The following is a 6800-nucleotide window of genomic DNA, read 5'->3' as shown; positions in this document are numbered from 1 at the left end:
CTACGGCTTCTGTGGCTGCGTCTAAGGCACGTTATATCCGTGTATCCATATGCACTCTAGGTACATATAGTGAAGGATATAGATGAAGAACAAGGATTGTGTTCTGCCGCCGTGACAGTATAGATCTGGGATTAACTCCAGCGAGGACGTTACCTTACGCTGCATTGACATTTTAGAGCAACCGAGTAAGGAATTTGGGCCAAACTTTTGGTTCAAAGACACGAACAACTGAATTTGAACGAACAATACTTCGGAGAAATAATGCAGTTTAAAGTGCCATTCTTACCTAAAAGCAGATGAGGCTGGTTTGTACCTTTTGAAAATCAGAATTTTTAATGGTGGGTTGTATATTTGAAAGAATAGTCGGGTATTTTCAAAGTCAGTGTATTCTAGGCAGTTTAAGAATCTACTTTACGTTTGATATTTATTTCATTAAAACCTTTTGCTCCTGAATCACTGACCCTTGCTACTCGATAATACTGCTTTCTGTATTATTATTTTTTTTTTAAATCCGAGCTTGTCCTACCTGTGAAGTAATGAAGACTACAAAACTTAATTGTGGCTTGGTAGATCACATCTTGTCAATATATTACTAATGAAATGCTAGGCCTGGTAAGCTTAATTGAAGTTTTGCCAGTGAGTTAAACAAAAGTTTACCCTCATATTTTCCCCTGCCCGCTGTGTGGAAGTCATAGGCCACTCTTTTGTGATTGTAAGGACGATGTGGATTAATTTTCAGAGTTAAAAATAGCCGTTTACAGCTGCTTGATTTAGGTCCAGGACAATCATGAGGTTCAGATCCACAAATGTTAACTCCTTGTGCCTGAGCTTTCCACGGCAGAAATTTGCAAGCTTAAACCCAACAAACTGCTTTTCTCTCTGGTTAAGTTTCAGGTGAATCATTTTGCTGAATCTACAGTGCACAGGCTTGCACAGATCTCTTTTGGCTGGCAAAGGAAAGCCGCTCCTGTCTGAGACAACCTTTTCCAAGGGAGCTGTAAATTCTGACAGTCTCTTAAACCATTTGGAAATGTTTGTATTTAAAAGAGCTAAGAAATTGGAGTCCTATAACCAAAAAGCAACTGTGGGGGAGCATTAAGCATAGCTTGAGTTAGATGGGTAGTTTAGGGTTTTTTTTCGCAGTTTTTGCTTAGAATGAACAAAATGGAGACCTATTCGGAGAAACAGTTGGGCTTTGCTGCTATTTGCTTTCAGTGCAAAGCTTACCTCCTGATTCTTGCTTTACCTGACTATAGAGAGTTATTAGTACCTGCCTTTTCCAAACTGACAGGTACAAAGGGCAATTAAGCACTACCATATTTCAGAGTATGGTCTACCAAACTGTAGGTTAAAAGATTTTGTAGGTTTAAGTGAGGAAGCAGAGCTTAAGTGAGAGCAATATCCTTATCTTTTTTCTTTACCCTTCAGTAACTTGAGCCCTGGCCAGTAGCAGTTAAGTTTGATGGAAAGAAAGGTAGAAGTCTCAAAGATGTGAAGATCCTGTTTGTGAAAGCAGGTGCCATGGTAAAAGGGAATCTCATGGCTCCTCCAGTGAGGAGGAGGAGGCTGCGTATCCTCAGGCTGTGTCAGACCCATGCGGGTCAGCAGAACAAAACCTCCAGGAGACTAGATTTCCTAAGTAAAGAGTGCAGATGGGGCAGCAGACGACCCACCAAAGTGATGTACTTTGCTTTAAACAGGGTGGAAGGGTGCAATGCCTGAGCTGCCCCTGTGCGTGTTACTGCAACACGGTATTTGCACCGAACCTATGTGAGAGCATCTGTTTGTTTTATGGCCCTATTCTCGTATTTGCATGGGGTTTTTTTCTTCTAAGACACTTCTGTCTCCTTACCCGGGAATCTTCTCCATTACATGAGAGTAAGTTCACACAGCTGGAGGGTATATTTAATGTGGATTTAATTCCTGAAGGATGGACTAGAGAAGATCTCTCACACAAAAGTGCTTTTCTTCCATATCTGTGTTTCTTTCTTTGAGTACTGTGTTTCAGTCAGACTCTGAGCAGATGTTTGTGAGAGAGAGACTATATTTACTGCTGTTATTTAATTTGCATCCTAGGGCAGTTATTGAATGCACACTGGGCTTGCAAGCAGCGGGTAGAAAGATTAATGGAGTCTGTATTTAACTCTTCATTACCTGCCCAGTGTTATTCTGGTTTCTGTCTTCCTGAGGATGTGCTTTTCAAGTCAATGTTTAACTTGCCACTTTACCTGGATCTCTACTTGAGAGCTCTGTTGGATCAGAGACTGACGAAGGAAATTGATAATGTTTTAGAAATACTTTATGGAAACCGAATTCTATATTTTTTAAACTAATAACTAATTTTGAATTATGATTTTAAAAAATTATGTAGCTCGGCAGTTTCTGTTTGTTCTGGGGGTTTTTTTGCATAATTGGAAACCTCTTTAGCTGTTCTTATAAAAAGACTTGTGATGTAGCCATGATTAACAGGCCAGAGTTGGTTGGATTTGGTACTTGCTGTTATCTTTGATTCTGCAGTTAGATATTAATGATAAGCGTGAGATGCTTGAGTAGTCAAAAATACTGTCCAGTCCCTTATGGTAGTATAGTGCAAGGTGGTTTAGCCTGTAAGTGAATCACTACTTTTGTTTTTATTAGGGGATGCTGACAGCTTCATTCACCTTCCTGTTTGATTAGATTAGTTTTGTGCGTTTTGACAGCAAAACTGCTTGTTCTGGGAGGTGTTGGGAATTATTTCATCATGGGCAGTTGGACTGAGAGGAGGTTTTCACTCTTCCCAAGGAGCTAGCTTCGCAGTTGCTGTTTACACAGTACTTCACATTGCACACTCTTAGTATATAAAAACCCACTTTTAAATACTTGTGAATTTTCCCTTTTATAAATAGGGTTAAATAAAGCTTTAAAAGGAACTTTTGTTTCAAGCAGCTTTTTGTCTTTACTTTTTGAGATACAGTGCTGCTTTAACTTCTTGCTTGAAGTAGATCAATAAAAGATTATGTTTTGTTCCTGCTTTACCTGTGTTTTTAATTGAGTTATGATATTTCTCCCTACTATTCTTCCCTTTTCATTTTCAGCTCGGGGCACTTTCTGAGCTGGATGTGGTCTTACATAATTTGCAGGTTGCAGAGGATGAACATTTAGAAAAGAAATTAATTTCTCCTTCAGCTCATGTAAACCTTTATGGTTCACGATTTTAAATATAAGATAATACAGTGGCAAAAATAAGCATGATCTGTATGAAGCATGAATCTGAACCTTATTATTCCTTTAATAAAAATAAATATGGTAGGTACGATAAATATTCTTCCTTGAGCTATGTGCCAGTAATTGAAGTAAACACCCATTTTAGGATTTTATGTTTCCTTTTAAATAAACTTCTTGCAGGGTGATAGCTTTCGGACTGATCTATGGAGCATCTCTTGGTTGTGAATGGAGATCTGACTAGCTACGTGCTAAGTGCTCTCTTCTTTGTTTTCTCCTTGCCTGGATTTCAGTTTTTTAACATATACAGAAAAATGGCTATTGTTAAACTCTATGCCCCTTTTCTGGAAAGTATGAAAGAACAGCAAAAGATCTTTTCTTTTTCACTTTCCAGTCCAAACAGTACTGTAATGATTGTAAATACATCACCTGTTAGTAGCCATGTGCATCTACCCAGGTCTGGGTAAATAATTTCATAACAGAGTCAATTTCAGAGAATGGCAGCAAGGGGACCACAGAGGCTGAGGGTTCCCACTACCTAAGTGGGGAATCCATCTGGATTGTACCTGTTCATTACACTAGCAGGAGAGGGTCAAAAATATGGTGAAGACTTGGAATTTTAGTAGGGAATGCAAATGGGTATCTCTGTAAACATCTTTACCATTTGGAGGGGTGAAAAGCAACATGAGGAGCATATTAAAAGGTGTTTCCCAATGCAGTCTTCAAAACAGCTTGCCTTTTCATCTTAAAATATGTCTGAGATACCAAAATAAGTTACTGATAGATGAATGCTCAATCTGAGCTCTAATTTATATAAAAAATGACAGCCCCCCCCCCCTTTTATTTTAAATGCAGCAGATTGATGAGAGGAAGACACCACAATAATGATGTTAATAAAGGATATTGATAGTGCTCACTGTCTGTATTCATGGTTTTGTTTGCTTAAAGAGCTCTCTCTGAAGCCTTGCACAAGGAGAGGGGGAAATCCAAATACTTTAGCTTGGACTCTTGTCAAAATGTTATCTAGCCTTGCCCACAGCTGGAATTCAGATCGGCAGGTTTTTTTCTGCCTTTTTTTTCTCTCTTTATTTTACTGTAACATTTTTTGCAGAGAATACATGCTTGTAAGCTCTTCCCAAAGACAGTGGCTTCCCCATCAGAGCATTTGACCGGGAGGCATGAGCCAGAAGGAGGGGTAGGAGCAGGAGGGCTGGCCTCCTACCTGCAAAGCTGGGCACCTCCATTCCTGACCCCTGTTCCTGACCCCCCCCTGAGCCTCCCAAGCTGTGTGTGCTGCTCTGTCTCCCTCTACTTGCCTTTCTGGGGTGGGTTTCCTGCTCCAAGGCACAGCTAAAATGGGTAAGGCAAAATGCAGGTGCGTGTGCTGAAATGCTAGCATTGTGTTAAATACTAATATTAAAGGTGAGGATGTACCTGTGCATGGGGAGAGGCGTCTGCTTAGAGACTGACCACCAGCTTGTGCAAAACTAATCCAGTGAACAGCTGTGATGGCTTTTTATTTTTGTGTTGTGAAGCCCAAATGGCACAGAAAAAGGCAGGAAAATCACAGAACAGTTTGGGTTGGGAGGCATCTTCAAAGATTTATCTATTCCAACTCCTCTGCCCTGGGCACAGACACCTTCCACTAGATCAGGTTGCTCAGAGCCTCATCCAGCCTGGCCTTCAACACTTCCAGGGATGGGGCATCCACAGCTTCCCTGGGCAACCTGTTCCACTTCCACCATCCTTATTGTAAAAAAATGTCTCCCTTGTAAAATAATTGAGTGTGTCTCTGGTGGCAGAGTTTAAGTGATGCTAGATTGGTCTCTTCAGCGTTATTTACAGCACCCACCAAAAATGAGAGATGCTTTTATATTGCCTTGAGAAGTGTCCTGTAGTTTACAGGACTGCAGCAGCAGCTTGTGTGTCCCACCTTCTCATCTGTTTTCAGGTGGAAGACCATTTCAGGTATTTTCGCTTGTAATGTGAGAATCGAAGCATTTGGCTCTGTGGCCTTCGGGGCTATAAAAATAGGCTTGGCCCGACCCGAAGCGGCGGCAGGGGGCTGAGATAAGCGGCTGTGAGAGCCCGGCCACGGCAGTGCGTGCGCCTGGGGAAACGGCCCACAGGGAAGTGGGGTGAGGAGAAATAACCGGTGCCCCAGGGCTGTGGTGCCGTTTGTGTGATCCTGGGAGACCGGGTGCACAGCTCAGCTCGCTTTTCTTTCCCTGGGGTGGTCTTTCCCTCCCCACACAGTGATCCAATGCTGGAACAAAACCTCAGCATCACACTCAGGGATACGGGAGTCACAGGGACCACAGGACACCGACCTCCACAGCGAAATGCCCAAACTCCCCTTGTTTCTCATGTCCAGCCTCCCTGAAGTGTTGAGACTGAAGAATAATGATTAAACAATTTGTTTCAATTTGTTTCTATGTGTCAGATTGGAAAAAAAACCCCACAAAACCAACAAAACCCAATTTAGCTAGTGGCAGCGTTTGATCTGGCAAAGCCCATGTTGGAGGCAGTGAAGTAATGTAAGGGCTTGAATGTTGGTATTTCCCTGGGTGAATAAACGCTTGGGGCGTTAGGTCTTTACGCTGAAATCTAATGTTTTTTGTGCTTATCTTCAAGTGTGGTGAGCCCTTATCATTACAAAGGAAACACAGCCTTCCTACGGCCCTTGGAGGAGTCCTCCTTCGTCCTTTTTCTTCTGTACTTGCCCAAATAAGTCTGCAAATTTATTTTTTATTTTTTATTTTTTTTTTAATGGGGGAAGTCTAGCAAGAAATACACTCTCATGGGTGGTGTATTGGAGCAAAACCTGTTTGTATAGTTTTGCAGAATTCAGCAAAGACAGTGGCCGGTGTAAAGCCAAGATGTTGAGCTGCTGTTGTTGCTAGCTTTGCATAACTGATGGTGTTCTTATCCAGCAAAAACATGGATTTTAGGGAGCCCTGGATGAAAGTAACAACCTGTTAAACATCTGAGTTTTGAACTTTTGGAGAAATAAAATCAAGAAGGTATGAAAGACTCGGAGACATCCCCAGACATTGATGCTGGGGACCACCACTGGCCAGCAGTAGCTTCATGCTCACTGTCCTGGGCTGTATCCTACCTTGGTGCATCTTGCAAGCCTCCACCTTGGCCTATGATGCCTGATGCCTGTGGGATGAGTGGTGGTCTAGTGTTGATCCTCAGTGCATCTGAGCTCTGGGTCTTGCCTTGGGCCAGTGCCAGGGTTGTGGTCAACATTTAGGGCTCCTGTGTGGTGAGGTGGTTCAGGCCAGGTGGGACCCAACTTCATAACCCTCCCATCACTCTCTCAGCAAGGACATTGCTCCTAGGGAGAGCTTCTGAGATGTGTCACAGAACCAGGTGAGCAACCCCTGCTATTTGGTGCCATGCTGTGGTGGTATGACCCACAGGTAGGACCATGCGGTCCTGCACTCACTCCCCCCACCCGGTGAGATGGGAAGGGAATCACAACAGAGGGGCACGGATTAGGATGAAGGACAGGGACAGCTCACTCACCAGTTATGGTCACAGGCAAAACAGACTCAACCTGGGGAAGAAAAATCAATTTAATTCATTGCCAT

The sequence above is a fragment of the Antrostomus carolinensis genome, unplaced genomic scaffold, assembly GCF_000700745.2.
Source record: "Antrostomus carolinensis isolate BGI_N321 unplaced genomic scaffold, ASM70074v2 scaffold27505, whole genome shotgun sequence".
Lineage (NCBI taxonomy): Eukaryota > Metazoa > Chordata > Aves > Caprimulgiformes > Caprimulgidae > Antrostomus > Antrostomus carolinensis.
The sequence above is the reverse complement of the archived record's forward strand: the minus strand, read 5'-3'. Positions refer to the sequence as shown.